This window comes from Triplophysa dalaica, chromosome 22 (assembly GCF_015846415.1).
Source record: "Triplophysa dalaica isolate WHDGS20190420 chromosome 22, ASM1584641v1, whole genome shotgun sequence".
NCBI lineage: Eukaryota > Metazoa > Chordata > Actinopteri > Cypriniformes > Nemacheilidae > Triplophysa > Triplophysa dalaica.
In genome coordinates this window covers 7,238,857-7,261,425 of record NC_079563.1, presented here as the reverse complement: position 1 = coordinate 7,261,425, position 22,569 = coordinate 7,238,857, and the positions used below count along the sequence as shown (strand labels likewise).

The window sequence follows — 22,569 nt, the reverse complement described above, 5'->3', positions numbered from 1 at the left end:
ATTTTCTCATGTTCCATGAAGATATTTTGTAAATTCAATATACTAAATATATCAAAACTTTACTTTTTGTGAGTGCATGGCCATTAACAGGGCCTTTTATTAACAACTTCAAAGGCAATTTTCTCAATATTTTGAATATTTTGCACCCTCAGATTCCAGAGTTGTAAACGGGTATATCTCCGCCAGATATGATCATATCATGACAACTTATACATCAATAGAAAGCTTAATTATTCAGCTTTATGTATAAATTATGTAAAAATCTTATTTTCCAAAAATGTACCCATAAGACTTCTTTTGTTGTCCGGTTGCACATATATGTGCTGCTTCACTGAACAGAGAAAACTCAGTTAGAGATATTTTTCCACTCCCTGAAAGCTATTATTAATACAAAAAGACGCTATTTTATGAAGTAAAAACTTTGTAAAGACGGCACCACAGCGCGCCTGTGTGTATGCGGGGAGTGATGGATGCATCTCGAGTCTCTGTTGACCACATGCGCGTTTAGCAAAAGTGAATATGTCACGAAATGGAAGTGATAGAAGAACCCAAATGCAGGCAGCGGTACGGGGTAACAAAAGATTTTAATAAACACAAAACAAAAACCCACAATGGGGTAAAATACAGGGGATAAACAAAGACAGCCAAACAGGAACGAAAAACTCACGTAGGGTAACAAAAACTCTCAGGAACAGAGTGCTGGAGCAGAAACGCTGGGACACAGCGTATGTATAAATCCTGGGTACAGCAGTACAGACGAGCAAAGTAACCAACGAGCACAAGACAGAGAATACCAGGGCATTAAATGGGGAGTCGAACAAAGGATAATTAACAATAGGCAGGTGTGGGTAATAAAACACTCAAGGGAAGCTGACGAGGAGACAAGAGGGGCGGGGCCATAGACGAGACACGAGAAGGCGCATGACAGCCAATATCTAAGCCATGCCATGTCCTTCTCACACAAAACCCTAGACTTAGTCATGACTCCGCTGCAAGAATAAGAATAAAGATAATATGATAGCGGAATCATGACATAAGCCCCCCCTCAAATGAACACCTCCAGGTGTTCACCAAGGGGTAACTAACAAGACAAGACAGACTGGGTAACAGACAAAAACCAACAGAACATTGAAAACATGATCAGGGGCAGACAGGCAAATATCACACTTGGGTTAGGGTGGCATAATATAAACAACAGACATGGGAGGGGTGGTGGGGCAAAACAAGAGTTCCTAGGGGGCAGTCCAAAAGGGTATGGATAGGGTGGGACAGTCTTAGGGGGAGTCACGGTCCGGAGTGGCGCTCTGGAGCGTGAAGCCCCGGGGGGATTGACTGGGGAAGTCCAGTGGGGAACAGGGGCAGGCTTGGTTTCCGGCTGGAAGGCCGGCTGGAACACTGACTGGATAGGGCTAGACGCCGGCTGCTGGGCCGGGCTGGGTGCCGGCTGCTGGGCCGGGCTGGGTGCCGGCTGCTGGGCCGGGCTGGGTGCCGGCTGCTGGGCCGGGCTGGGTGCCGGCTGCTGGGCCGGGTGCCGGCTGGACCTGGACCGTGGACTGAACCGGAGCCGTGGCTGGTGCCTGCGGTGGAGGAAGCAACCCCCTCCTTTGCTTCTTCCTTGATCGGACCACAGGGCGTGTGGGCGGCTGCAAAGAGGTGATAGGGGGACTAGTCAGCCTTACCATCCCAGTGGTGAGAACCCGGTCCTCCGGGATAGAATCCAGGTGTGAATGGGAGGAGTCCTGGGGGCCGCTGAAAGCGAGATCCTTTACCAGATCCTGGAAAGACCCCCGGATCATCCTCTCCCGTTCCTCCGGCGGAGGAGGACTGACGAGGCCAGCAAGGAAATAAGAGTTCAACAGGACCTCTGGGAGAAAGCCCCGCCTAGCCACAGATCCTCGTGCATAATCCTCCAGGGTCCGATCACCCTGGGGAGGAAAAGGGCCGTTGCCTTTCTTGACCTCATTGGTGGTTGACTGCCACCAAGTCTGGGACGAGCTGCTGCCTGCTGGGTTCATTTGTGGCTCGTTGGTTCGGTCACGAAATGGAAGTGATAGAAGAACCCAAATGCAGGCAGCGGTACGGGGTAACAAAAGATTTTAATAAACACAAAACAAAAACCCACAATGGGGTAAAATACAGGGGATAAACAAAGACAGCCAAACAGGAACGAAAAACTCACGTAGGGTAACAAACTGTAACAAAAACTCTCAGGAACAGAGTGCTGGAGCAGAAACGCTGGGACACAGCGTATGTATAAATCCTGGGTACAGCAGTACAGACGAGCAAAGTTACAAGTAACCAACGAACACAAGACAGAGAATACCAGGGCATTAAATGGGGAGACGAACAAACAGTGGCGGATTTAGCAAATTGGGGGCCCAAGGCGAAGGTGTGTATGGGGCCTCACTATCCGATCTTTAAAAGAAAAATATTTACTTCAAAATGAAGATGGACAGCAGAGAACACACAAAGTGTACCACCACACAAACTAATAGTCACGATGGATCCCAATAGAGAATAAGGTTTAACACGTCTTTGCCAAAATGCCAGGAAAACTAGCACTGTTTATTATTTTTTTAAGATCAAATCAATATAACATTTCAAAAAATCTACAAACAACCCTGTGTACAAGATGAATTGACATTACATTTTAGATTGAACATTTCTAACATTCTAGAAACAAACCTATGTACATGATATGGTGTGTGTGCGTGCATGTGTGTGAAAGAGAGCGAGAGAGAGAGAGAGATTGTTCTCCACATCACATGCTTCTGACACCACATAGGACACAGAGAGTCCTATGTGATGTCTTCTATCAGGTCAACACATAGTGGACGAAAACATCCCCAACATAACATTTACATTTATTCATTTGGCAGACGCTTTTGTCCAAAGCGACTTACAAGTAGTTTGTATACAGTGACACATCACTGCAGATCAATCAGGGGTAAGGTGTCTTGCTCAAGGGCACTTCAGTAATGACCTGCTGGCACTGAGATTTGAACCAGCAACCTTCTGATCACAAGCCCAACTCTCTAACCACCAGGCCACAGCTGACCCCTGGATTACATTACATAAGGGTTAAATTCGGTTTTTCTGTAGTAACGTTATTTACGTCACCACAAAATATTTTTTATCAGTGTAGGGCTGTGGCTATTACTAGCTAAACTAGGCGGTTGACTCACCAAAGCCCCATCATGGTCATCATCAGTGTCAAAGTGGCCACCACTGGACAACTCTTCCACGTCATTGACACTGTCGCCGGTGACAGCGGGCGGCAACAACGTGAAGTCCTCTTCAATTTCATCTTGGTTCACGTTATTTAGCGCCACTTCACTGCTAGCTGCTGCTGCTGCTGTACAGGCCTGTACAGTTTGGACGCCGTTGTTGTTCCTGTCAGTGCCCTCAACAACAGCACTAAAAAAAATTGTCATCTTTGGCAGCGTTGCCAAGTATTTATCGATGTCTTTTCGCTTTTTTCTTTTATCTGAGCCGCTTGGGTAAGACCGTTTCATTTTCGCGTTTATTTTTGTCGTGATTCGTCTCTGTTTGTGTACAAACCCAGTCCTGTCACTCTGTGTTTATCTTTCGCGCCGCGCAGCGCGCACGGTTACGGACGAGTCCATTTCATTGTGATAGAAGGGGGTGTATGTGTGTAGTGACAGATAAACATGAAACATTTTAACTACTACTTCAAAGTTTCAACGTATTTCTTAAGAATATTAATATAATTTACCATGCTTTGAAGTGTTCATGATGATAAGGGTTTTGTTTATTTTTTATTTTAAATTTTATAAAAATAAAAAATAAGGTTGGTTCGGGGCCCACCTATTATGACCGCTGGTAGGGGGCCCCAAGCAGCCGCCTACCTATGCCTCTATGTTAAGACCGCCTCTGCGAACAAAGGATAATTACAATAGGCAGGTGTGGGTAATAAAACACTCAAGGGAAGCTAACGAGGAGACGAGAGGGGCGGGGCCATAGACGAGACACGAGAAGGCGCATGACAGCCAATATCTAAGCCATGCCATGTCCTTCTCACACAAAACCCTAGACTTAGTCATGACTCCGCTGCAAGAATAAGAATAAAGATAATATGATAGCGGAATCATGACAGAATAGACATTTGAGAGTAAGATCATGAATAGAAACACACGTCCCTTCGCGATAGTCTACCTCCTTCCGCTCACAATCACGTTCTTCACGATCACGTTCTAATGACACGAAATGATAAAAAGGGGAATTACAAATCGCCTTTATTGTAGTGCGTCAAAATGACGATTGACTTCAGATATTTCTATCACTGGTAGAACAAATGAATCTTCGGTTGACGCGATCTCTGCAGCAGAGTTGCGCTCGAGCTGCTGAACTGCCCGCTCACTTTGCGCGAGGCTAACTTTGAAAACTACTCGCACTCCTTTAAGTGACTAACCCTCAAACGTCTAAAGAGGTTGTTGGTGTAAAAATGTTTTGGGTGCTTCCCGCATCGTGGAATTCACATAGTACACACGCATCAGATTGATAAAGCATTGTCTATTTCACACACCTTGTAGAATTGCCAGACCGGTGAAGCCATTTTCATATCGCGTAAAATAAATTTCTCGTCATTTTTGCGTCATCTGATCGGCTTTTCTGGATGGGCCTTTTAGAGACCGCCGATCATACTTCCCAAAGTGATTATCGGCCGATTATGATCGGTGACCGATCAATCGGAGCACCTCTAATTGTTATGTTTCTGAGCAAGCATATCGCGGCCAAACTTAATGATATTAGTTTATCTGGCAACCTCTGACTAGATCAGAACTGACTGTTTTGTGTCCGTGAGATCCATGAACCCGGCGGGCATTAGACTGTGCGACTGCAGGTCCCAATCGAAAGAATAACTATAAATAATAAATATTAAATATTAAAGTATGGAGAATTATAGATAAGTTAACTTTGATCAACAGATACATTTGAAATGTCATACAAGTTATTTTATATTATATTAAAATTTGAGTCAGATCAATTGAACTAAATTTGTTACAGTTCTTAAATAACTTCATGTAGAAATTGCTGAGGAGAAGAAGAACACGAGATCCCTTAAACCACACCATTGGATTCCGTCATTGGGCCAGTGGTCTTTTACAGACTCATTAGACTTAATCACTCTCACATGCGTCTAATTATCCTGTTATCTCTGTTCCATTAAACCCTGTCATCTCACTCAATCAGTGCAAAGTCTTATGAGTGGTAGGACTGCATTTCTTAGTGTTCTGTTCTTGTTGAATTATTGTGGTTTGACTTGTACTTTGTTTTGTGAAACGTTAATGCTGTTTCTCGCTCTCTTATCTAAAAATGTTTTATGCGTGCCCTGATTTTTGCCATTTTTTTTATCAAATATGCTTAGAGAACCATGATGAAATCATGGAATGAAATGTAATCTGTATGCTGGTTTAGCCCGTCATAATTAGATACTTAGAACTGCTCGGCCCAACAGTAGAAAAGTGACTTTTGATACACATTTACAGAATAAATTCCATAAAAAATGGTAAATATTATCAACAAGTGTTTTTAGTTGGATTCTTTATACAGGTCCTTCAATATTGTGTAATTGCGTTTACAAAGGGCACAATACATTGAACACAAACTGATGAACTCTGCATTTGTTTGGTTACATCCACTCTCCAACTCATTGTGCTTTAATTTACAGGTACCATGATGAAGAAACTTTTGGAGAACCTGGGGTTGGCAGAGCATTATAAAAAAAGATAACTTTCAGCACTGTGCTGCAGATTGGCAGAAACAGTGTCTTGGAAGTGCCTGTCGAGTCCCTGTATGATCTCCCATGGCTCTTTATGAAGAGACTGATGATGCTAAAAAGGACAGCAAGAAGTGTTAAGTTTTCCTCATCAAATGAAGCACAGACAGATGATTCAGAGTGGAATGATGGTCAGGAGAGTGATGAATCAGACAATCTTCAGTCAGTAAACGCTTTAGACATTTTGACTGCTCTGTTCCTTTGTTCTGACAGTTTTCTTCAACGGGAAATGTCCATGTTTCAGTTTTCTGTACCTCTTCTGCTTCCAAACAGCGATGAGAACCAAATCACACTTATGCTTTGGGCAATGAGAGATGTTGTGAAAAAGTACAGACCACATTCCTTAGAAGATCAGAGTGCATTTGTGGAAGAGAATATTGTTCTGTCAGAGCTACCGTTAGTGTCTTTTGTTAGGCTTGGAAGATGCCACATTTCCAAATCAGAAATTCTGAATAAGTTACTCAGCAATCCACAACAGTACATTGACACCTTTGTACACTTCAACATGGATTGTGGTAATGTCCAAAAGAAAATATCAAATGGCTTGATTGAGATCAGCTTGTATCTTCCCTGTGGTAATAGGAACATTGATGTCTTTCCTGAGCCTGTAGCTGTTGCAAACTTGAGGGGTGACATACAGGACTTTGAAACACAGTACTCTTTTCTCTGCAAGGCCTCCACCGCAGTGTTTGTGTTCTTTGACCACAACAGTTTAGATACAGAGAATATTTTAGTCCCCAGTCAGACTTCTGCACTTAAGTTGTTTTATGTGGGAGATTCAAACAATGAAAGAACAAAAGCTACAGTCAAAAAGCTCAATCTGAACAAAAGCAATTTCATCTTTAAAGCCAAACAGAATGATGCGGACTTTGTTAGCAAAATTCGGACCAAGTTGCAAGAAGCAGTTGAGAAGAACAATCACAAAATGTCAGTTGTTCATTTAGCTGAAATTGCAAGAGAATTTGGAATATTGGATGATGAGGATGCTGAAGAATGTCAGAGCACCAAAGCATTTGCGGATGAAATCACATCAAAAATAGAGGATAGTACAGTTCAAGAAAACCGAGCTCCCCCTTCATAACGAGATCTTGCTAAATTTAGCCAAGTTAGAGAAGGAGCAATGCAGATTGAAGAACGCAGGAGATCAGAGTATTGAGAACTACAAAAGTGACCTTTCTATGAAAATTAAGGAATTTAGAAAAAAGCAATACACAACAGGCATGTCAAAGACGATGAGATGCTTTATTAGTGCAATATCAAGACCTGTTAGAGCTTATTTCATTAAATTGTTAAGAATCCTTTTGGAGAATCTCTCGCACAAAGTTCTTTCTCTTCTCAGAGAAAGGTACAAACAGAAATGTAAAGATGTCATTGGGAACAAGAAGGAGATTGCCGATCTTGACAAAATTATTTCAAACAGTTCTTTGTGAGTGGAACACTTCATTCGTGAAATAAGCCAGCTTTATGAAGCCGCAGTCATGCTCTCAGAAGGCAGTCCTTACCAAAAACAAATGGACAACTTACCTAGAGTCTGTGCTTGACTACTGTTGGATGGAGTTCCATTTGAACTTGTAGATGGCGATGCTTCAATTGTCCCTGTAAGATGGTTGGCAAGTGTGCTCTCTGAATTAAACACACTGGTGATGCCCAACAACAAAATTGTTGTTGTCACCGATACGGCAGTCCAGAGTTCAGGAAAGTCCACCCTTCTGAACACCATGTTGGAGTTCAGTTTGCTGTTAGCAGTGGAAGATGTACCAGGGGTGCTTTAATGCAGCTTATTAGAGTAACCAATGATTTCAAAGCAGAACTCAACATCTGTGACTATATACTGATTATTGATACTGAGGGACTGAAGTTCTCTGAGCTTGCACAACTAGACAAAAGCTTTGAGCTTGACAATGAGTTAGCAACTCTTGTTGTTGGACTAAGTGATGTAACAATAGTCAACATTGCCATGGAGAACTCCAATGAAATGAAAGACATCTTACAGATCGTTGTTCATGCCTTCCTCAGGATGAAGGAAATCGGTAAAAAACACAAGTGTTTGTTTGTACACCAGAATGTTGCAGATATCTCAGCCCATGATTCAAACATAAGAGATCGTAAATTAATGCTGGATGACCTTAATGACATGACACAAACTGCTGCCAAAATGGAGAACAAGTTGGAATTCAATAAATTTACCAATTTGATGGAGTATGACACTCACACTTCACTGTTAGAAAAAGAGGTACAAACAGGTCCATTTTTGTTCCCTAAGGTACAAATTTTGCATATGTACCCTCAAAGGTACAAAAATGTATCTTTAAGGTACAATTGTGCACCTTTAAGGTACAATTGTGCACCTTCCATTGTACATTGTGGGCTTTCCGAGGTGTGAGGTACATATTTGTCCCTTACATATTTGTACCTTAATTTTTAAATGTAAAATGGCAGGAATTAGTGGATGCTGAAAATGTAATCTCTTAATATAGAAACACAAGTTAACCTATACTTTCAAACTCAATAATTGTTAAACCAAAAGTTTTGAGATATGGGCAAAATAAATCAGAATGTTTTTTTCTTTTGTGTGTGTGTGTGTGTAGTGTCCCTTTGAATCATTTTTAATCATGTTAATGAGGATTATGTAATTATTTATATTCACAAACAGTATTGAAGAATTTGATTTTTAAACCCTTTACCCTATTTATATTAGAATGAAACAGACAAATAATTGTTCTATTGAAATGATCTAGCTACAGGCCAGAGCTCGACTCGGCGGAAGCATAAATATTGCCGCGCGGAAGGATACTTGAGTAAATCGACAGTGATTCCAAATGTCAGTCTCTGTCAGTGTCGATCAAATTCGGGAGGATGGCGCTTCGACATTTATCCACGGAGGATTTAATCACGGAGTTATTTCATTTTGGGATAGAGGTCACTGAAGAGGAGAGAAGTAAATTCAAAGGTAAAGTATTTTAATTTTTAATCAGTGTTTGTGCTGTTAATTCAAGTTGGAAGTTAACTTTTACTGTTAAACGCTAGCTATGGAAGCAAATAAGAGAAATAATGTTTTGAAATTTAACAGCCGATGAATACTTGATTTTGAATTATTTTACTTTGGAAACCATGTATCTGAATTTATTTGTTTCAAATTTACCTCTATGAAATTTAAATATGAAAATTCTTGATTTCCAATTTAAAAACCTGAATTTAATGCTCACAAATTCAGATACCAAAAAATCAACTTACAGAATTTCAGATAAAATACATTCAGATTGATCAAATTTGATTGCTCTTATTCAGATCTCAAATTTCAAATTAATACTTTTCAAAGAAAACATCTGTCTTATTCGACTGCTCAAATTCAGATCGAAAAATTCAAGTTAAATATTCACATGGTAACATCCGGGCTACCCAGGATAGGAAAAACAGTTGAGCCCAGAGCCCGTCTGTAATTGAAACGAACCATTGAACCGAACTATTGAACCGAACCAATTATAATAATAATAGTTCCAAAAAATAATTAGCAACGACATACTTTTGTTCTGTAGAGTCTGATTGTACATAAACAGCAAACTTACCGGAGCACCTTCGTTTTCCCTAGAAGTCATCTTCTTAACAGGTTTAATATCCGTGCCTTGGCCTCTTCTTGGATCATGACAGACAGTCAGGTTGTCGTGCTCTGATAGGCCGCCCGACGTCAGTTCATTGGTTCGGTTCAATGGTTTGGTTCAATGGTTCGGTTCAATTTCAGACGGGCTCTGGGCTCAACTGTTTTTCCTATCCTGGGTAGCCCGGATGTTACCATGTGAATATTTAACTTGAATTTTTCGATCTGAATTTGAGCAGTCGAATAAGACAGATGTTTTCTTTGAAAAGTATTAACTTGAAATTTGAGATCTGAATAAGAGCAATCAAATTTGATCAATCTGAATGTATTTTATCTGAAATTCAGTAAGTTGATTTTTTGGTATCTGAATTTGTGAGCATTAAATTCAGGTTTTTAAATTGGAAATCAAGAATTTTCATATTTAAATTTCATAGAGGTAAATTCGAAACAAATAAATTCAGATACATGGTTTCCAAAGTAAAATAATTCAAAATCAAGTATTCATAGGCTGTTAAATTTCGAAACATTATGTCTCTTATTTGCTTCCATAGCTAGCTAAGTTCATACTCTGTCAACATTAGCTTGCTAGACTCGACATTGACGATTGCCATTATTAACGTTAACTAGTTAGTTAAAACATTAGCAGTATTATGTCTCATATTGCCATTCCACATACTATTATTATAAGTACTATTATAGCAACAGTTCACCATCGAGCTAACGTCAACGTTAGCTATAAAACGACTGCGTCTGAGTTGGATGTGAAGCGTTTTTGCCGCCGAAAAGTATTTTGTTCTGATTTAACGTTAGCTAGCTGGACTGCGTCAAAGGAGAACGATGGATAAAAAAAAGTTTTTGCCGCCCAACAGTTTTGTTCTGAAATTCATTTTTTTTTTAAAGTCTTTATTTTCTCGGCAAACTGTCTTTAGACCATCTTCGTAAAACCATGTAAGACTAACGTTAAATTCCAACATCAGGTTAACGGACAGAACCGACCAACGGTTAACCTCCCTTTCGAGTAGCAATAACGTTAACGCTAAAAACTAAACCGATTACTTTCATAATTGGTTTTAACTTATTTCAATACTTTCCCCGCTGTCCTGGAAAAAAATAAAATAGTCCTAACGTTACATTATATTAATATTCATGGCTGTGTGTGTGAGAGAGAGACGCATTTCTAGCGTCTCTAATGAGGTAACGTTAGCTACGCCCAAATACTTTCAATGTGTTTCAAATGAGGGAAAATACACCATGAATCAAACGATCAAAACTATTTTTCCCCATTGACTTACATTAACGTTACATTCTGACATAATGTGCCTTTTTGACATAATGTGCCTTTTTAAATTGTTGTATGCTGTTACCACTATGGTTGTTAACATTGCTGTTTTTCTTTTCTCTATTGTCTAGATAATGAAGTTGACGGAGAAGCAGTGGACTGGTTTCATCCCTCTTTGAAGGATTGTTTAAGAAGCAAGAAAAATTCAACCTATTTGTTCAGCAGTGGAAAGAAACTGTGAAACTAACCCTCAAGCCTGTACCGGTACATTCAGAGAAGGCTACACCGGAATCAAGGTACCGGTAACAGTAATGTTATGTCATTGTTATAACGTTAGGCCTTAGTAGAACCATGGAAAATAACTCTATATCTCATAGCAATATAATATAGCTTTAAGGTTACCACTTAGGTAAGTGTTAGGTAAAAGTGGCAAGTTTTTTATCTGGATCTGAATTCACCTGACTCTGGTAGTTTAATGTTTAACTACATTTTCCTGATGATACTTGCACACTTTTAATGAAGTAACGTTTACTCTGAAGGACTTTAACTTGTATTGTTACTGTGTGGTTAATTTGCCAACATTTTAAGATGAAATTGTTTTATTTCATCATAGTCATGCCATCCCATCATCAGCCTTCCCAGCAGCTTTCATCATTCCTAAATTTCCCAGGGATGTTCAGACAAAGTTGGACCAAAAACCGCCATGCAAATGGAGAGATCCGATCACAACAAAATCATAAGAACATTGCATGAAACCATGGCCCTGATCAAAATGTAAGTTTTGTAACCCAACTGGATCACGGCATTTGAATTATTAATACTATGTCTGATGTTACATTCCTCACCTTCTTTTGCATCGCTGTTTCAGGTTTCCGACCAATGATGACTACGTGAAAGTGTGTAAGGCCGTGATTTTGAAATACCCTTTCTTAAAGGACAAAGAAGGCAATGGTTATGTTATTCCCTGTATCTATTCTCTTATATCGCTGTTTTGTTTTTGGAGTGGCAGTATGAAGTTGTCAGTTGGTCAATGAAATGCTTCTTAAAAAATGTATTTAATTTTTTTTAAATGTTTTTTTTTATATCAGACATGACATCCTAAACATTGTGGCATTTTATTTTGGGATGTTACATTGTATGGTTGTGAGATTAATTATTATTGAATCTATGAATTAAACTGTTTTCCATATATGGACTTAAATAAATGTCTAAAATTCAGTTAGTTGTTGTTTGCCTATATTTTCTTTCACTCCTTAAGGAATAAAAATGAACTTTTTTGCCACCTAAAGGTACAAAATGGCTTTGTAACTGGGGCGGTACCTTAATGGGACAAAATTGTACCTTTTTCCAGAAGTACTTTATTGTACCTTTGTCTAAGGTACATTATTGATCCTCAAAGGTACAGTATTGGCCCTTAGAAGGCACAAACAAGTAAGGTACAAATTTGCTCCCCTGACTCAAGGTACAATAATGTACCTTTGAGGGTACCACCCCAGTGACAAGCTTTTGTTCCTTAAAGGTAGTGTACATTTTTTTCTGAGAGTGTTGTAACCACTATATTCCAGGACTGTGGCATGGAAACCCTCCAATGGCACCAGTGAATACCTGCTATATTGAATCAGTGTATGCGCTTAAAAAAGACATAACGGAGATCTTTAAATCTTTGAGATCTTGTAACATCAAGCCCGGCAACATTAGTGAATTTCTTGAATGGACCACAAGCTTGTGGAATGCTGTGAAATTTGAGAAATTCATCTTTAGCTTCAGAAATAGCCTGGTGGCTGACGCATACATAAAACTGTGCATAGAGCACAACTAATGGGAGTGGGCATTAAGAAAGCAAGTGCACACATGGGCATTAGAAGCTGAAACCAAGATCCTGAACCATGGAACCGAGGATCTCACTGTTGAAGATCGGAAGTGTTGTTTGGAAACAGAAGCAGATGCTGAGCTTACAAAAGGAGAAAAGGAAATTGTTGACAATATCACGTCATACTATGAACAAAAAGAGGGTAATGTCGAACTTGTGGAACGTTATCGCCAAGATTTTATCAATTCTGCCACGTCTCTGAAGAGGGAGCATTAAAGTTTGATCGCAAGAAAACTGAATGCAGCTCTTTCTCGTCGAAATGGAATGATCAAGGTGGAGGGGATTCAAAAGACCTACATGGATAGAATGGAGGGGAAATTGCTAGACTTGCTTAAGCATTGCCGCAAAACTAAGTCACAGATGTCAGATACTGAACTGGACAAAGCGTTTGACAAAATGTGGCATGAGACAGTCATGACACTGCCAATTCAGCATCAACAAACACAAACTATAATGTCGAGAGTTTTACAACAATTGAGAAAAAATCTTAATGATAGAGGAAGTTCAGTGGCACAGCGATTAGCCACAGTTAATGATTTGAATACATATGGCCCTGAGACATTTGTTTTCTCCAAAGGCAACAATCTGCTTGCTTTCTTTAAATCCTTGATGGGCCAACATGGTAAGTCAAGAGAGCTCAACACATGGCAGACAACCTCGATTGCAGGCAATATTCTCAAAAAAAGAGAGAAACTAGGGATGATTATGATGACACATACATCAGGGAACTTCTTAACATGATTGATGACAAACTGAAGGCTCATGAAGATCTTAAGCAGCATGAAGAATTTGAAGTGTCCCTTAAACTTCATATATGCGGCTTTGCAAGCAGAGATTTTCAAGAGATTCACAATCAATTCATCCTGGACAACGACCCACTAAAAGCCTTGGAAAAGCACAAAGAAACCTACCGTAGTGAATTCATAGATCTTTTTCATGAAAGAGACCAGTGTCAGAAGAAAGCGGAGGAATTCACTAAAACTTGCCTAAAACCTGCCATAGAAAAATATAGGTCTAAGGTCCTGGGCAGAAAAATGGCAGATAAAATGTTACTAGGTGAAAATTCCCAGGTTTTCGGAACACGTATTCCATTTCAGAATTCGGTCTTACAAAGTCTCATTGACGAATTCAGTTTTAACAGATATGTGGATTTTATTGAGTCTTTTGATGTGTTTGTAAAAGACTTTATTCTTGGCAAAGTCCTAAAGCACTTTTCAGTGAAGGACAGAATGTTCAAACTGGAGAAAGAGCACATGGATGAAGTCATCATTGAAATAAACCAAGTCATTGAGGACACAGAGAATCAAGACATGAAAGGATTCATCCAAAACATTTGCACGAATCTTAAACACAGGTTTGATTTACCCAAGGATGCTGTGGACAGAATCAGTTCACTGAACAATGTGAATACGAAGAACATTGCAGAGTGTCTAAAATACTCTGTGAATGAGATGATTACGTCAATGAAAGCAAGGTTTCAGGGAGATATTAAGGGATATTGAAGCATCTTCAAGAAAAACCACAGGATGTGCTGTTCAAGCGAGTTCACGGCTGTGGGAAACACTGTCCATTCTGTAAAGCGCCATGTGAGGCTGGAGGAGAACCCACTTTAAACACTTCCTCTCAATTCACAGACCAGAGGGCCTTGGACACTACCGTGATTTTGATTCAAGACAATTGGTGACTGAAATCTGTACGTCATCGGTGCAGAGCTGCCAATCATTCAGGTGCCATAAAACCAATGGGAAGTGGCATCTATATAGTAAATACAGTGAAATCTATCCAGACTGGAGAATTGATCCAGACAAAAGCATGGAAGCCTCTACATACTGGAAATATGTGATGACACAGTTTAATGAGCAGTTGGCTGAAAGGTACAATGCAGAGCCTGCAGACATACCCTCAGCCTGGAAAAGCATTACTAAAGCTCAAGCAGAGGAAAGTTTAAAGTAAATCGGAGCTTGCACCTCTGGCATCTACACAAAACAGTTTAGTTCACGATGACAAGGAGGACATTTTGACCACTTAACATCTAGATAGAAATAATCATCAACTATAAGAACAGAACATAGAAAAAACTAAAACATGTTTGATTGCAAATCAGACTCTCAAAAGTTGCATGTTGTAGTTAATGTATAAGAGAACAGTGACGTGCAGCCTAAACAAAATAACATTAGATGTACAGATGTAATTTTCCATGCACTTCTAATGCCATATAAAGAATATTTCTTCCACTTAAACAAAAATGTAACCTAAAGTAACTTGCTACAAAAAGGTTGCTGCATGTTGTATTTGACTGAATTTAACATTCTTTTTGTTAGCTAAACATTTACTTTTTACATTTGTCATCCTGCCAGAATTGGCTTTTAAAATTTCTTTCTTGACACACATTTTAAGAACCTTGTTATATTTATTAGTCTTAAGGAATACAAGTTAGCTTTGTTATGCTAAATTTTCATTAACTTTATTGACACTGAACATTAACAGTCATGAGCTCATGTATACTCAATATTGTCTTAGCATGGTAATGTGGTAAACAGATTTGGCTTGCTGTCCGCTACAAAGGGACTCTGAGCAGATACCCTATGAACTCCAAAAGACTACTATTGATAATTCTATAGGTAAAAGCAGGAGAAATGGTGCATGAGGGATCTCGAAAGCACTGATGTTGAGAATCAGTTAGAGGCTACATTTCTTTTCTGAATATTACAGGTAGATTAGATCGGTGTAATCTTTCTGAATTTAGTTTAATAATTTCATTCAATGTTAAAATTATGATAACCCTGTTTGTGATTTATAACCATTTAGAATTAAATGTTTGAACATGTTTTTCCTTTGTCAGCAACATGCAATGAGATATTGCCTGAATAAATTGTTTTGAATTATTATTGTTATGTGCTTTATTCTTATAGATTGTAATACTTGAACTTTGGTTGAAATGCTCTCTCCACAATTAAACAATAAAACTTTACAGAAAATTTCCTCCAGTTAAACAAAGAAAAACAGAAGTCATTGTAATTGGAAACAAAAATGAAACTATCAAGGTAAACACATATCTTGACTGAAGGAGTCTAAAGACACAAATAAACCATTTGACTAGTAAGTACAAACCTTAACCAAAGTCTTTGTTCCTCTCACTCAACTGTTAAAAATGTTACTGCTTCTAAATGCATAGAGACTGTGTCTGTCCTCCGAATAATACAACTAAATAATAATTTTTGTAAAAGTCAGAGAAAAAACCTTATCGTGATTAAACCTAAAGACAATATATTTAATGAGCGAAAACAACGGCTAAAGTTTGGGCTATTTAATATTAGATCACTAAATCCAAAGGCAGCTATTTTAAATGAAATGATCACAAACAACAGTTTTGAAATACTATGCCTTACTGAAACCAGGCTTAAACCAAATGATTATTTCGGTATAAATGAGTCTACTCCACCAAGCTACGGTTATATGCACGAGCCGACTCCTGTTGGTCGAGGTGGTGGCGTCGCAACAATCTTTAGAGACTTTCTTACCGCAACTCGGAGAACAGAGCATAAATTTAAATCATTTGAAGTGCTTGCGTTGAACATAATTGTTCCAAACAAAAGTAAAGAACTATTGCTTTCTCTTACATTGGCTCCTGTATATAGACCTCCTGGGCCCTACTCCAATTTTCTGAAAGAATTCGCACATTTCTTATCGGACCTATTGGTTAACGTCGATAAAGTTCTGATTGTTGGAGATTTTAATATCCACGTAGATAGTGTTAACTGTGCATTAGCAGTGGTGTTTAAAGAGCTACTACACTCTTTTGGTGTAACACAATACATCAATAGACCCACTCATCGACTTAATCATACATTAGACTTGATTATATCTCACAGAGCCGATCTAACCAATATCGATAATAAACCTCAAAGCGACGATGTCACCGATCACCATCTTATCACATGTACACTGCGCACTGCAGAAATCAGTCGTATAACCCGTTATCGAAAGGGTAGAACAATCACCTCAACTACCAAAGATAGTTTCGTAAAGAACTTGCCAGATCTGACTCCTCTAATAACCTTGCCAACAAATACAGAATCGCTTGATGACATGACCTTGTCACTATTTTCTCTAATACATTAGAAGCAGTCGCACCTATGAAGTAAAAAAGAATTAATGAGAAAATCATAGCAACATGGTACCATGGCACCACTTGCGCCCGTAAAAAAAAGAAAAGCGTAAACTGGAGCCCTGAAATGTTGCCAAACATGGCATGGCTTAGATATTTGCTGTCATGCGCTTTCTCGTGTCTCGTCTATTGCCCCGCCCCTCTCATTCCTCGTTAGCTTTCCCTTAGTGCTTAATCCACAGCACCTGTTCCTTGTTAATTATCCTTTGTCTGTCTCCCTTTAAAACATCCTCGTGTTCATTGTCCTGTGCTCGTTCGTTGTACAATGTACGTTATACGTGTAAACGGTCTGTACATGTAAACGGCCTGTACCCGTAAGCGGCCTGTACCCGTAAGCGGCCTGTACCCGTAAGCGGCCTGTACCCGTAAGCGGCCTGTACCCGTAAGCGGCCTGTACCCGTAAGCGGCCTGTACCCGTAAGCGGCCTGTACCTGTAAGCGGCCTGTACCCGTAAGCGGCCTGTACCCGTAAGCGGTCTGTACCCGTAAACGGCCTGTACCTGTAAGCGGCCTGTACCTGTAAGCGGCCTGTACCTGTAAACGGCCTGTACCTGTAAGCGGCCTGTACCTGTAAACGGTCTGTACCTGTATGCTGTTCCGTGTAGAAATGACCTTGTCTGCCAAGTTCCTGTTTTCCTCGAGTAAGTCTAGTTTTGTGTTTGTACCAGTGTTTATTTTCTAGTTTAGCTAGTCTGTGTTCTTGTTTTTGTTTAGTTTACCCAGTCTTGTTTTCCCCATCGTGGGTTTTGTTTTGTCCCTTTGTAGTGTTTTTTTTTTAAATAAATATCTGTTTAACTCCTTCACCACCGTGTCTGCCTGCATTTGGGTTCTCTCTTGTCAAAAACCTTACAGCTCTACTAAGTGGTTGTCCTGTGTCATCAATAAACAAACTACAGTTAGTTCAGAATGCAGCTGCCAGAGTTCTAACCAGGTCAAGAAAATACAATCACATAACCCCAATTTTATCACCCCTTCACTGGCTACCCATTAAGTATCATATTGATTTTAAACTTTCTTTAATTACTTACAAAGTCTTAAACAGTTTAGCCCCTACCTACTTAACAGAGCTTCTATCACATTACAACCCATCACGCTCTTTAAGATCTCAAAACTCGGACTTTTGATAACACTTAGAATAACGAAATCCACCAAAGGGGGTTGAGCTTTCTCATACGTAGCACCTAAACTCTGGAAAAGCTTTCCCGATGATTGTCTGGGTTTCTAGCTCTCTTGCGTGTATCCCTGGTGCTGAAAAGCTGACTTAGAAATCTAGTGTCCTCTCAGCACCTTTTCAAGGCCTCATATCCCCCACAAACATGCTACAGAACCGATCCGGGTGTCCCCGTATTTCATTGAAGAGTCCAAGTGGTTGAATTCCTAAACAAACCTGCACAAAAATGCAATTTAACAAGAGAAAATAAACCAAAATACCAATCACAAAAAGGTACTTCACTTTAAGGCCTCTAGGATTTTTTTCCACAGAATTGACTTTATACATCGCATCAAATGTTATTGAGACATCATGAGTCAAAATTGTGGTTCTGTTCATAATGTGTACTTAATCAAATACTAAATCTTGTCATAAAACATTTAATCTTCTCTCAACAAAGAAGTTAACAGCAAACCGCACAAGACTGCAAGACTGTCGTCTGCCTCCTCAATTGCTGCTTTTTCATCTTCAACATTTGATGCTTCTTTGATCTAAAACAGTAATTGATAATCGTTACTTTGAATGTTGCATGAATTATAATACAGCAAAATATACTTATAATTAATTACATTTATATAGTGCTTTTCTGGGAACACAAAGCGCTTTACATCGAGAGGGGATCTCCTCAACCACCACCGATGTGCAGCATCCACCTGGATTATGCGATGGCAGCTATGTTGCGCCAGAACTCCCACCACACACCAGTTTATTGGTGGAGAGGAGACAGAGTAACGAAGCCAATTAGTACATATGTGGATGAATCGGAGGCGTGATGTATAGAGGAATTTGACCAGGATGCCGGGGTTACACCAACCTCAAAAACTTTTGCGCGGGTCCACCAACATCTACTGCACTTTCAGATGTTGGTTCAATATCCACAAAAAACACTTATCTTGCTTTAGAATAAAACCATCAACGCCTGAAGGCCTGAAGTGTACTCTTCACTATGTTGTGGACATAATGATGCGATTACTGGTTGGGCATGAAGTCTGGTCCATTTTCTATCCAAGTCGCTTTAAAATGGTTTTAAGGTCAGTCCTGAATAGAAATAAAAAAGGGGATAAGGCTGGACATTTTTTCATTTATTTAAAACCATCAGCATATCCCATAAAAAACTCAAGGTCAGCTTTAGCATCTAGAAAAGTGAACCTAAACAGGAAAAAAATCAATTTAACAAGGGGTATATTTATTTAGCATCAGTATGTAGACCAGTCGTTTAGGTTTGTCCATATTTGACCCAGTGTTTGGTTACCAAATAACCCAAATTGGGTTGTTTTAACCCAGCCTTTTCTTAGAGTGTATGGACATGATAAACAACGTAAAACTTGCGTCACTGTTTATTAGTTGTTGTCCGTAATGTTTGTTAATTTCCTTGTGTAGTGATAATGGCAGAGCTCTCGTTCTTTAAGTGTGTCTTGCACCATTTTCCTACTTTCGTTTTAGTCAAACGGTTTTGTACAGTTTTTTCATAGACTTCAACACCAGGATTTTTGTTATTAAATTGTTATTAGAGTAAGTCTCTTACCACTGTAAAGAGACTTTTATTTGTGATACTGGACTGTTTTGCTTTTATTTTCATCACTTAACCTTGAAGACGTTTTTTCTCTAAATTCTGTTCCTGAACATCATAGCTCTTCAGTCGACATCAGCCATAACTTTAGTTACATACACAAGATATGAGCAAAATAAAAATTGTTTTGGAAAGTGCATGAATATGTTATCGCCTTATCCTCAGTCGACCACGCCATCTCTTACAATCTCCGGACAAGGGTAGTGACAGTCTCAGTCCACCGGAGGACACCTTACCCACTACACGTTGGCCGAGTGGAACACTGTTCGCCTCAACCTCTACTACGCCGTCTCCGGAATCTTTCGGCTGTGTTCTCACCGTCACTGAGCTGGTCTGTTGGATGCAATATTTGTGTGCATGCTTTATGACCTGTAAGTAAAAGCAACAAAACCAGTATAAAAGAAACAAAATGCAATAAATAACGGAAATACAAAATAACAAGAAAATATGATATGGAAGCTGACCCGCATTCTATTTATACTTTTGGAATCTGGCCCTCAACGAAAAGTAGTTGAAGACCCCTGGTGTAAGGCTTCTCAAATCAATCTGTGCTGCCACCCAGCGGATGAATGTGATACTACCCGAACATTTCCTAGAGCCTCTGTTATCAAAAGTGCATAGAAAAGGTTCTAGGCTATATTTTGTCCTTCAAATGAAATTCAGAATGATCATGAGTAAGAAACAAATCGGTATTCATCAAACGTGACCACATATTCTAAGCACTATGCTCATTTACGTTCATGGTCATTTGCATTCTGAAACGCCCCCAAGAAACCATATGACAACACCTCCCTTTCTGTGCTCTCACAAAACAGTTCGCCGTGATCTTTGATATTGCATTCTCTGCAATGCATGGTTTGGTTTTCATGCTGTTTTGAATTACGTTTTCTGCTTTTCTTCTTCTTCTTATGAAGTTTGGCGGTTGGCGAACCAACATTTGGGTGTCTCTTACGCTTTACGAGACTGCTGGTGAACAATCCACGAGATGGCAGAAAGTTATAAAAAAAGAAGCGTGCGGTTTAGAAAGATGATCTGATTGTTTAGTTTTACTGTAACTCAAAATGAATCCCATTGATTTTCTGTACTGTCAGCGGTATGCGACGTAAGCACGCGTTCGACTTGATGAAACCCAGAACTGAGAGTGCTCCGTGAACCAGAATTAAGGCCATTTGCGACCGAAATTTACACACCTTAAAAAATAAATACAGCCACATAAATCTGACTTTTATTGAAAATAATATTTTAAAGTTTATTTTTACAATAGTTAAGGTCATCACAGAGGGCCTACAGGCCCCTGGGATTCCCATTTTAACCATAAGTAACCTCTACAATCAGAGGGATAGCCAAATTGGTCCGTGTACGTTTTATTCATTTGATATCCTATATTAAATAAATTAATGGAAACTGAAAGATGACTCGTTTTTTCATTTTTCGTTTAGTTCAACAAACGAAAAATTAGATTTCGCCCCGATTTTTCATTTTTCGTTTGTCGTTTAAAAAACGGATTTCGGACTCAATATGGGATTCGTACATGTGGGCGGTGCTGTCACGCCCCTTTCACCCGATTGGTCAAATCGCTCACCATTCTGTACGGACTTAATTCTACCCGGCAGATTAAGAGTCTGTACGAGTGCGATACTGACAAGTGTTTGCACTTTAAAATATGTTTACTTCAACCACCAGACAGCCTCGCATATCTTAGACCCGCTAGGTTAAGAGGGACGTGCTCACTGGACTTTCTCTTGTTTTCTGTGCACCTTGTCTCACAGCAGTTTAGGCATTGTTATGTTTTTTGTTATAAATCAGAAATGACAAGGATGCATTTTCCCGCAATAGAAAGTGGGTTGGATTGTTTCCCCGGTGTGGGCGTGGCCTAAATGCGATCTCTCTTTATGCGCTAGCTCAAGTTCAAAGTCTACTCCTGATGCAAGTTGGGCCAATTTTCACTTATTTTAATGTTTATTGTTATAAAAAAGTGGATGAATAGGCTCTATATCACGAACTTTGATACAGATCATTTAGATCAAACTCCAAAAATTCCATGATGACCATAATTCTTAATGCTGTCCACAAGAGGGGGTGTCAGCCTCTTTAAATCTAATTTATCCACTCTCCATACAGATAAAGTATGAATATGTTGTAGCTGTATTTCTGAGAACAAACATCACACATAAGGAACATCATGAATCTGCACAGTTGGTAGCCTGCATGCAGATGTGTATGTTAGTTTGTAAAACACAAAATTTAATTCTGCAAAAAATTATTTTTTTCTCACAACATCACATGTAACCAAACTAAATGTGACCTGAAATGTTTTAGAAATTTAAGTCAATTTATCACAAATAATTTTCTTTCAACAGCGACAATTTTATAGTACAAGTTTATGAACATTGCTGAACTTAAAACAGCATTCTGTAATGATGATTGGGAACATTCATCGATTCATGTTTAAGGAGAAATAGTTCACGCCATGAAAGTGAAAGTGACCGATTCGTCAGGTATGGTGACCCATACCCGAAATGTGACCTCTGCTTTTTACCCATCCAGTGATTAGTGAGCACACACACAGCAAGTGATGAACACACGTACACCCGGAGCAGTGGGCAGATATCACTGCAGCGCCCGGGGAGCATGTAGGGTTAGGTGCCTTGTTCAAGGGCACCGCAATCGTTACCCGCCGGGCCTGAGGATCGAACCGGCAACCTTCTGGTCACAAGTCACAAGGAGATGGTGGTCTAGTGGGTTAAACCACTGAACTGGTAATCAAAAGGTTGCTGGTTCGATCCCAGCAGCCACCACCAGTGTGTCCTTGAGCAAGACACTTTACTCCATGTTGCTCCAGGGGGATTGTCCCTGTAATAAGTGCACTGTAAGTCGCTTTGGATAAAAGCGTCTGCCAAATGACTAAATGTAAATGTAAGTCCAACTCTCTAACCATTAGGCCATTATGACTACTACTAACCGTAGTTGCCCCATCAGTTATATTCCAAAAATAAAAAATTCAATCAATATTCTTCTCCCCAATAATTATTGTGATCCGAGTAAATTATATGTACAGTATGCATGTATGTATGTACA

General features: G+C 39.4%; 1 pseudogene; it reads left to right on the top strand.

Moving 5' to 3' along the window:
• Positions 1 to 3,197: 3,197 nt before the first annotated feature.
• Positions 3,198 to 14,497, top strand: LOC130411417 (up-regulator of cell proliferation-like; annotated as a pseudogene).
• Positions 14,498 to 22,569: the final 8,072 nt, after the last annotated feature.